At 45.6% G+C, this 11,119-nt stretch overlaps 1 pseudogene; it reads right to left on the bottom strand.

Annotated features, from left to right (window-relative positions):
• Nucleotides 1–1,311: 1,311 nt before the first annotated feature.
• Nucleotides 1,312–1,459, bottom strand: LOC146066074 (U2 spliceosomal RNA; annotated as a pseudogene).
• Nucleotides 1,460–11,119: the final 9,660 nt, after the last annotated feature.

The following is an 11,119-nucleotide window of genomic DNA, read 5'->3' as shown; positions in this document are numbered from 1 at the left end:
CACACCCGAAGGTTTGGAGAGACCCTCAGTAGACTTCCCTCCACCTTGCGGCTCGGGGTCGTCCTCGGGGGACCGAAGCTCTCCCCAAAAGGCGAGAGCTTCGGCACATGGAAGGCCCGAAAGGGTCGACCACACTACCCAAAAAACGTGACAAACTACAAAAAAACAAGGAACGTGAAAAGTGACAAACGTGAGAGGGGAAGAGAAATAAATAATAAAGATACCTCAGCCAGAAGGCCGGGGTGGGGGTGTGAAAAATTGTCCTACCCCATCCAAAAGGACGAGGTAAGGACGTGAAGCGCTAGCCTAAAGGGAAGTGCGCAGTGCTAGTGCCATACTAGTGCAAGGTGACTTGGGATCACCCGTGCTTGTTCGGCACCCCTGATTTTTCCCGGGGACAAGGTGCAGCATCGGACTCCAGGCAGCCAGCCAGTCAGCATCCGACCAAGTGTTTCTCCGCCTCACCAGCAGGCCCTTTCCGCCCCCCCCCCCCCCCCCCCCGGCATGGGAATGGATACTCCACCGGGCTTTTTCGGTGAGTCTCCCCCGCAGAGGCCCAAATAGACCAACTGAGGAAGAAGAAACCACCTACTCAGTCCCGACGTTTCTCCTCTCCCAGGGATTGAGTACTGGGCTGGGCTTTTCGCTGTCCCTAGGCTGGAGTCCTTCCTCCCCAGCCTGGAGCAATCTACTCAGCCCCAGCTTTTCCCGTCTTCCTGGGAGTGGATACTAGACCGAGCTTTTCGAGTGACTCTCCCACAGAGGCAAAGACCCCTGAACAAGAGCCCCATCTCAAAGCCCGATGCTTCTCCCCTCCCTACCAGTGGAGAGAATGGTATTCCCTCCTCCAACAGGGCATCGATACTCAGCCTTCCCTAGCACTCGCCCAGAACATGAGGTGGGCTATCACATCATGCTCAGTAGCAAGATACTACGGTCCAGCTTTTCTCTATTCTCTGCCAGGGGGGCGTTCCAGACCCAACTGCAGGGCCGGTGCAAGGCACCGGAGCACCCCAGGCGAGTCGGGGTGGGGGCGCCCCGGTGCCGGGGGGGGGGGTACCTGTCCTGCGGAGCTGTGTATTTGCAGTCCATTAGAAATCACGAGCGCTATCCGCCGGGCTATGCGGAAGCGCTTCTAGTGTGAAAACACTGGCAGCACGCTGATTGGCTGAGATCAGCGTGCGCCGTGCTGCCAGAGTTTTCACACTAGAAGCGCTTCCGCATAGCCCGGGGGATAGCGCTCGTGATTTTTAATGGACTGCAGGGACCCACGCTGCCTCCGCCGCCAGATTTAAATACACAGCGACGTAGGACAGGTACCCGGGCGGCACAAAATGCCGCCCTCCAGTGGCCGGCACCCTAGGCAAATGTATAGATTTGCCTAGTGGTGGCGCCGGCCCTGCCCAACTGATAAGAACAGATACTACACTTGATCTTAGCCAAAAGGCCGAGAAGTTTTTTGGGTGGGACTGGTTAAAAGAAAAAAAATTGATGTTGGAATGAGACAGGCGCAAATAATCACAGCACAAGGGTGAGAATATCCTCAGCAGTGAAGGGGTAAACATTCTCTCTTATACACCCTGCTCATATTTGAAACATTCTAAGAACATAAATCCAACATTTTGCCCAGTTAGTTACCTTAGGTGCGTTATATATCTCTACTCTAAAATCAGATAAAAATGTTGCCATGGTAGCCAAATCAGCAATTGCTAAATCAGTCATAATAAACTTTGATACTGTAGTTTAATTCAGGGTCCATATATTTAGAACTATAAAGCTCCAGTTCTCATTACAAATAACAAGTTTGCGATACAAATGATCAAACTCAAAGTCTGAAATGATCTCTATCTAAAATAAATATGCTTATCTCTAAATTACATAAATATTTAACTATTCAAAGTATATTAATTAACCTCATCTTATCCTGAACCCTTACAGCCTGGAACCACATAGACATAAAAAACAAACAAACAAAAAAAACTGAACTGAACTGAACTGAATTAGTACTGGCACAATGTACTGTAATAAAATATATTAATCATTAGTCACACTTGCATACAATTATCATATACAGTATAACATTATCAGAATTTGGGACCAGCACTGTACTATAGCATCTCTGTGCCCTTGGCCAGACCATGCCACCCCCTACACCTCATCCCCCAAGGCATTTTAATGTTAAATGATTACATCACAATAGCGGAGACTGGCAACAGGTTGTGTTCTTAACCCCTTCCCGACATTTGACGTATATATACGTCATGGCCGGGATGTACTTCCCGACACATGACGTATATATACGTCATGACTTCAAAGTGCCACTGCGTCTAGAGACGTAGTGACAGAGGGACGATGTCTGCTGTCCCTGACAGCAGACATGTCCCTGCATGCCCAGGGGGGGCGGCGATGCCGCCCCCCCGTCGGCGATCGCTGTGATTGGCTGTTCAATGTGAACAGCCATTCGCAGCGTTTTCCTGTGTTACCGGCGAATCAGACGCTCGGTAACACAGGTGTCAATCACCGCCGGGTGTGAGGGGGCATGAGGGGGTCATCGGTGACGACGACACCTCACCCCACCTGCCCCCAAGGCTGTGATTGGTCCGTCGGACCGACGGACCAATCACAGCCATGGCGCGCCATTTAAACTAACGGTGACTGCGCTGCAGACGCCATTCCGGTCTGGAATTGCGTGCAGAGCGGTCACCGGCCACTCTGTCCTGCTATACATACCTGAACCTTGCCTGATACTTACCTGATCACCGCTGATCACCGCTGGTAGCGTGCTGCCAGCAGCTGGATGCTTCCTGGATCTTGTGACTTCCTGTGTCCTGCTGCTGCAGTGTCATAGAGTCACAGATCGTGAGAGATAGTGACAGATAGTGACAGAGAGTGACAGAGAGTGATAGAGAGTGATAGAGAGTGATAGAGAGTGCTATATTTTGTGTCTGCTGCACCCCCTTTTGTGCTGATCACTATATCTGAGCTGATCAGCAACTTTTTGGGGGTGCAGAGGTTTTTTTTTATATATATACCTGTCAGTTGCACCAAAGGTTGTGCTGCCTGTGCAACTGACTGCTGCCCCCCCTTTTGTGCTGATCAGTTTAAATTAATTAAGATCAGCAACTTTTTGGGGGTCCAGGTTTTTTTTTTATATATATACCTGTCAGTTGCACCAAAGGTTGTGCTGCGTGTGCAACTGACTGCTGCCCCCCCTGCTGCCCCCCCCCCCCTTTTGTGCTGATCAGTTTAAATTAATTAATCAGCAACTTTTTGGGGGTCCAGGGTTTTTTTTTATATATACCCTGTCAGGTTGCACCCACAGTTGTGTGCCTTAAATTTTTACATTACACCGATAATGCACAGTGCCCACCCAGAGATGATCCCACCTTTGACCGGCTATTCAAAGTCAGGCCGGTCATTGATCATTTCAGTGCCAAATTTGCAGAGATGTACAACCCTGAAAAATGTATTTGTATCGACGAGTCCCTTATACATTTTAAAGGAAGGGTTAAATTCCGCCAGTACCTTCCCAGTAAGAGGGCAAGGTATGGCATAAAAATGTATAAGCTGTGTGAAAGCACCTCAGGGTACACCCACATGTTTAGGGTATATGAAGGGAAGGATTCAAGAATTGAACCGCCAGAATGCCCCCCCTCCCTCGTAGGTGTTAGTGGAAAAATTGTTTGGGATTTAGTGCACCCCTTCCTGGATAAAAGTTATTACCTCTATGTGGATAACTTTTACACTAACATTCCCCTGTTTAAGGCCCTTGGTTCAAGAGGTACAGCAGCTTGCGGTACTGTGCGCAAGAACCAAAGAGGCCTCCCAAAAACGCACATTGCCCAAGTACTGAGAAGGGGTGAAAGCAGGGGAATATGCACCGAAAATATGTTGTTGGTCAAATATAAGGACAAGAGGGATGTCCTTATACTGACAACAATTCATGGAGACAGTACCACCTCCGTCCCTGTACGAGGTACCAGTACCCACACCTCAAAACCTAATTATATCCTAGATTACAATAGGTACATGGGCGGAGTGGATCTTTCAGATCAGGTACTGAAGCCGTACAGTGCCCTGCGGAAAACAAAAATCTGGTACAAGAAGCTGGCCGTGTATATCATCCAGATGGCACTGTATAACGCTTACGTGCTATTCCGTTCTACCAGCCAGAGGGGGACATTTATGCACTTTCAAGAGGAAGTCATAAAGGGCCTAATATTTGGGAACCAGCAGGCAGAGGGCCCCAGTACTTCTAGTACTGGCCCCCGTATTGTACCAGGGCAGCATTTTCCTAACGAAATCCCCTCCACTGCAAGAAAGGGCAGGACACAAAAAAGGTGCAAAGTTTGCTATAAAAAGGGAAAAAGAAAGGATACTATTTTCCACTGTGAAACTTGCCCCGACAAACCCGGCCTATGTATAAAGGAGTGTTTTAAAATATACCACACATCTATGGATTATTAGGTTCATCATTTCACCGTGCTTCGGGGGTCTTGCTAATGCCACATAGCACCAACCATTCATTCCACCAGAATCTGAGCTGTAAAATCCAAAAATCACTCCTTCCCTTCTGAGTCCTGCCATGCACCCAACTGGTATTTTTTGGTCACATATGAGGCATTGCCATACTCGGGAGAAATTGGGGCATAGATTTTCGGGTGCTTTTTCTCCTTCATACCTTATGAAAATGAAAAATTTTGAGCCAGAACTGCATTTTTGTGTAAAAAAATGTAATTTTTCATTTTCACTGCCCAGTTGTATCAAAATTGGTGAAACCCCTGGGGGTTTGAAATGTACACTATACCCCTAGATGAATTCCCTGAGGGGTGTAGTTTGCAAAATGGGGTCACTTGTGGGGGGGGTTCCACTGTATTGGTGCTTTGGGGGTCTTGCTAATGCGACATAGCACCCACCAACATTCCACCAGAATCTGTGCTGCAAAATCCAAATATCACTCCTTCCCTTCTGAGTCCTGCCATTTTTTGGTCACACATGAGGCATTGCCGTACTCGGGAGAAATTGGGGCACAGATTTTGGGGTGCTTTGTCTCCTTCATTCCTTGTGAAAATGAAAAATTTTGAGCCAGAACTGCATTTTTGTGTAAAAAATTTAATTTTTCATTTTCACTGCCCAGTTGTACCACAATTGGTGAAACCCCTGGGGGTTTGAAATGTACACTATAGCCCTAGATGAATTCCCTGAGGGGTGTAGTTTGCAAAATGGGGTCACTTGTGGGGGGGTTCCACTGTATTGGTGCTTCGGGGGTCTTGCTAATGCGACATAGCACCCACCAACATTCCACCAGAATCTGAGCTGCAAAATCCAAAAATCACTCCTTCCCTTCTGAGTCCTGCCATGCACCCAAATGGTATTTTTTGGTCACATGTGAGGCATTGCCGTACTCGGGAGAAATTGGGGCACAGATTTTGGGGTGCTTTGTCTCCTTCATTCCTTGTGAAAATGAAAAATTTTGAGCCAGAACTGCATTTTTGTGTAAAAAATGTAATTTTTCATTTGCACAGCCCAGTTGTATCAAAATTGGTGAAACCCCTGGGGGTTTGAAATGTACACTATACCCCTAGATGAATTCCCCGAGGGGTGTAGTTTGCAAAATGGGGTCACTTGTGGGGGGGGGTTCCACTTTATTGGTGCTTCGGGGGTCTTGCTAATGCGACATAGCACCCACCAACATTCCACCAGAATCTGAGCTGCAAAATCCAAAAATCACTCCTTCCCTTCTGAGTCCTGCCATGCACCCAAATGGTATTTTTTGGCCACATGTGAGGCATTGCCGTACTCGGGAGAAATTGGGGCACAGATTTTGGGGTGCTTTGTCTCCTTCATTCCTTGTGAAAATGAAAAATTTTGAGCCAGAACTGCATTTTTGTGTAAAAAATGTAATTTTTCATTTGCACAGCCCAGTTGTATCAAAATTGGTGAAACCCCTGGGGGTTTGAAATGTACACTATACCCCTAGATGAATTCCCTGAGGGGTGTAGTTTGCAAAATGGGGTCACTTGTGGGGGGGTTCCACTGTATTGGTGCTTCGGGGGTCTTGCTAATGCGACATAGCACCCACCAACATTCCACCAGAATCTGAGCTGCAAAATCCAAAAATCACTCCTTCCCTTCTGAGTCCTGCCATGCACCCAAATGGTATTTTTTTGTCACATGTGAGGCATTGCCGTACTCGGGAGAAATTGGGGCACAGATTTTGGGGTGCTTTGTCTCCTTCATTCCTTGTGAAAATGAAAAATTTTGAGCCAGAACTGCATTTTTGTGTAAAAAATGTAATTTTTCATTTGCACAGCCCAGTTGTATCAAAATTGGTGAAACCCCTGGGGGTTTGAAATGTACACTATACCCCTAGATGAATTCCCCGAGGGGTGTAGTTTGCAAAATGGGGTCACTTGTGGGGGGGGGGTTCCACTGTATTGGTGCTTCGGGGGTCTTGCTAATGCGACATAGCACCCACCAACATTCCACCAGAATCTGAGCTGCAAAATCCAAAAATCACTCCTTCCCTTCTGAGTCCTGCCATGCACCCAAATGGTATTTTTTGGCCACATGTAAGGCATTGCCGTACTCGGGAGAAATTGGGGCACAGATTTTGGGGTGCTTTGTCTCCTTCATTCCTTGTGAAAATGAAAAATTTTGAGCCAGAACTGCATTTTTGTGTAAAAAATGTAATTTTTCATATGCACAGCCCAGTTGTATCAAAATTGGTGAAACCCCTGGGGGTTTGAAATGTACACTATACCCCTAGATGAATTCCCTGAGGGGTGTAGTTTGCAAAATGGGGTCACTTGTGGGGGGGTTCCACTGTATTGGTGCTTCGGGGGTCTTGCTAATGCGACAATGCACCCACCAACATTCCACCAGAATCTGAGCTGCAAAATCCAAAAATCACTCCTTCCCTTCTGAGTCCTGCCATGCACCCAAATGGTATTTTTTGGTGACATGTGAGGCATTGCCGTACTCGGGAGAAATTGGGGCACAGATTTTGGGGTGCTTTGTCTCCTTCATTCCTTGTGAAAATGAAAAATTTTGAGCCAGAACTGCATTTTTGTGTAAAAAATGTAATTTTTCATTTGCACAGCCCAGTTGTATCAAAATTAGTGAAACCCCTGGGGGTTTGAAATGTACACTATACCCCTAGATGAATTCCCTGAGGGGTGTAGTTTGCAAAATGGGATCACTTGTGGGGGGGTTCCACTGTATTGGTTCTTCGGGGGTCTTGCTAATGCGACATAGCACCCACCAACATTCCACCAGAATCTGAGCTGCAAAATCCAAAAATCACTCCTTCCCTTCTGAGTCCTGCCATGCACCCAAATGGTATTTTTTGGCCACATGTGAGGCATTGCCGTACTCGGGAGAAATTGGGGCATAGATTTTGGGGTGCTTTGTCTCCTTCATTCCTTGTGAAAATGAAAAATTTTGAGCCAGAACTGCATTTTTGTGTAAAAAATGTAATTTTTCATATGCACAGCCCAGTTGTATCAAAATTGGTGAAACCCCTGGGGGTTTGAAATGTACACTATACCCCTAGATGAATTCCCTGAGGGGTGTAGTTTGCAAAATGGGGTCACTTGTGGGGGGGTTCCACTGTATTGGTGCTTCGGGGGTCTTGCTAATGCGACAATGCACCCACCAACATTCCACCAGAATCTGAGCTGCAAAATCCAAAAATCACTCCTTCCCTTCTGAGTCCTGCCATGCACCCAAATGGTATTTTTTGGTCACATGTGAGGCATTGCCGTACTCGGGAGAAATTGGGGCACAGATTTTGGGGTGCTTTGTCTCCTTCATTCCTTGTGAAAATGAAAAATTTTGAGCCAGAACTGCATTTTTGTGTAAAAAATGTAATTTTTCATTTGCACAGCCCAGTTGTATCAAAATTGGTGAAACCCCTGGGGGTTTGAAATGTACACTTTACCCCTAGATGAATTCCCCGAGGGGTGTAGTTTGCAAAATGGGGTCACTTGTGGGGGGGGGTTCCACTGTATTGGTGCTTCGGGGGTCTTGCTAATGCGACATAGCACCCACCAACATTCCACCAGAATCTGAGCTGCAAAATCCAAAAATCACTCCTTCCCTTCTGAGTCCTGCCATGCACCCAAATGGTATTTTTTGGCCACATGTGAGGCATTGCCGTACTCGGGAGAAATTGGGGCACAGATTTTGGGGTGCTTTGTCTCCTTCATTCCTTGTGAAAATGAAAAATTTTGAGCCAGAACTGCATTTTTGTGTAAAAAATGTAATTTTTCATATGCACAGCCCAGTTGTATCAAAATTGGTGAAACCCCTGGGGGTTTGAAATGTACACTATAGCCCTAGATGAATTCCCTGAGGGGTGTAGTTTGCAAAATGGGGTCACTTGTGGGGGGGTTCCACTGTATTGGTGCTTCGGGGGTCTTGCTAATGCGACAATGCACCCACCAACATTCCACCAGAATCTGAGCTGCAAAATCCAAAAATCACTCCTTCCCTTCTGAGTCCTGCCATGCACCCAAATGGTATTTTTTGGTGACATGTGAGGCATTGCCGTACTCGGGAGAAATTGGGGCACAGATTTTGGGGTGCTTTGTCTCCTTCATTCCTTGTGAAAATGAAAAATTTTGAGCCAGAACTGCATTTTTGTGTAAAAAATGTAATTTTTCATTTGCACAGCCCAGTTGTATCAAAATTGGTGAAACCCCTGGGGGTTTGAAATGTACACTATACCCCTAGATGAATTCCCTGAGGGGTGTAGTTTGCAAAATGGGATCACTTGTGGGGGGGTTCCACTGTATTGGTTCTTCGGGGGTCTTGCTAATGCGACATAGCACCCACCAACATTCCACCAGAATCTGAGCTGCAAAATCCAAAAATCACTCCTTCCCTTCTGAGTCCTGCCATGCACCCAAATGGTATTTTTTGGTCACATGTGAGGCATTGCCGTACTCGGGAGAAATTGGGGCACAGGTTTTGGGGTGCTTTGTCTCCTTCATTCCTTGGGAAAATGAAACATTGTGAGCCAGAACTGCATTTTTGTGTAAAAAATTTAATTTTTCATTTTCACTGCCCAGTTGTACCACAATTGGTGAAACCCCTGGGGGTTTGAAATGTACACTATACCCCTAGATGAATTCCCAGAGGGGTGTAGTTTGCAAAATGGGGTCACTTGTGGGGGGTTCCTAACTTTTAGCATCTTATGGTGCCTAGAAACCTACATGGTGCCTAAAAAATAATCTCATAAAAAGGAGGCTCCAAAATCAAGTAGGTGCTCCTTCTATTATGAAGCCTGTGGTTTGGTCAACGTGCACACTAGGGCCACATATAGGATATTTATGAAAACAAAAGAATTGGGGGAATCAATTTTTAGTCACATTTCTCTAGTAAAATCTACTGTGTTCCTTAGAAAAATGTATTAAAATTGCAATTAAATTTCACCTACACTTTGTTTTAATTCCTGTGAAACACCTAAAGGGTTAACAAACTTCCAAAATGCTGTTTTGAATACTGTGAGGGGTGCAGTTTTTGAAATGGCATCATTTATGGGGGTGTCTCACATACAAGTCCCTCAAAGTCACATCAGAACTGAACTGGTCCCTAAAAAAATCAGTGTTTGAAATTTTCTTGAAAATTTGAGAATTTGCTATTCATATTTTAAGCCTCCTAGTGTCCAAAAAATTTAAAAGGAAGTTGAAATAATGATGGAAACATAAAGTAGACATATGGTCTATGTTAGTTATTAACTATTTTGAGTGGTATGATTATTTGTCTCACAAGCAGAAAATGTAACATTTTGAAAATTGCTAAATTTTCCATTTTTTTACGACATTTTGGTATTTTTCACAAAAAAACACAGACTGTATCGACCCAAATTTACCACTAATTTGAAGTACAATGTGTCACGAGAAAACAATCTCAAAATCACTGGTATAAGTAAAAGCCAAAAAAAGTTATCCCCACTTAAGTGATACATGTCAGATTTGAAAAAAAGGGCTCTGTCAGGAAGGCAAAAACAGGCTGCGGCGGGAAGGGGTTAATGCACACAAGGGATGAGCCTGGTGCATCTCCTGCAATCACCTCTATGTACTTGAATTAGCAGGAGACAGGTGCAGGACCATCTCAACAGCATTGTGTGCCCCTTGGTAAAGCAGTGCAGTGGGACCCTTACCTACACAACCTCACATCTCTGCGCTCCTCATTGAGACTAGAGTGCAACCACTGGAGGACAGGGGTTGGAGGGATGATGGAAAATTGCGGTAAGTATTACTTTATTTTTTATTTGCCCTGCCCTAGACTGCACTGGGGCCCCTATGCTGGTGGGGTCCCATGCAGTAGCCCACCCAGCCCAGTAGGGAAAATGGTCCTGGACTGGTACACCAGAGTGACAACCATAGAGTCCATTCGGTCTTGCACTCTAGTCTCATCGCTCTAGGTGCAGCTACTGAAGTGTTGTAAGAGTAGCAAAGGATAATTTCTACATATCAAACCATGCATTAATAGCACAGCAGATGTAACCAATAATATAATTTCTATCACTAGTATAAAACTACTTATACAAAGAGGTATATACTGTAGTATACAAAAAGAATTCAGTACTAATAAGTGCTGGCTGTACTCTTGGTGTAGTTAGAAATAATTTATGCACGGTTTAACATTTATTAATAGCTTAGCCTCATAAGGAAGTAAATAATATGTCCAACATATGGGGACAATACACCATTGCTTGTTTTTCTGGCTACAAATAATGGCTGGAAGACTCATGAAAATTAGGCACCGCCCCATGCCTACTGGAAGGGTGGCCCTGTGAAGCCACCAAAGCCCCCTTTTCTGCATGTCAAAACCAGCATTTGTGGATGAAATGGGAGATGCCAAATTGAGCCATTTTAACCCCACCCACTCTGCTTACACCTGCAAATCCCAGCTTTTACTGTCATTGGGGCAGGGCTTCATAACGTCAATTGCTGCTGAGAGTGTCCTCCCCGGACATCTCCCAGGGAGGGAAAAGGCCAGTGATGGTGTCCCAATCACCCCTTTTACATTACAGTATATTTACAATGGAATGCTACTATCTTTTTTTGGACAATCTAGACCAGTGGTTCTCAGCCTCAGTCCTCAAGGA

This window comes from Crinia signifera, chromosome 3 (genome assembly GCF_055691185.1).
Source record: "Crinia signifera chromosome 3, ASM5569118v1, whole genome shotgun sequence".
In the NCBI taxonomy this organism is placed as follows: Eukaryota; Metazoa; Chordata; class Amphibia; order Anura; family Myobatrachidae; genus Crinia; species Crinia signifera.
This window is presented reverse-complemented; position numbering and strand designations above follow the sequence as displayed.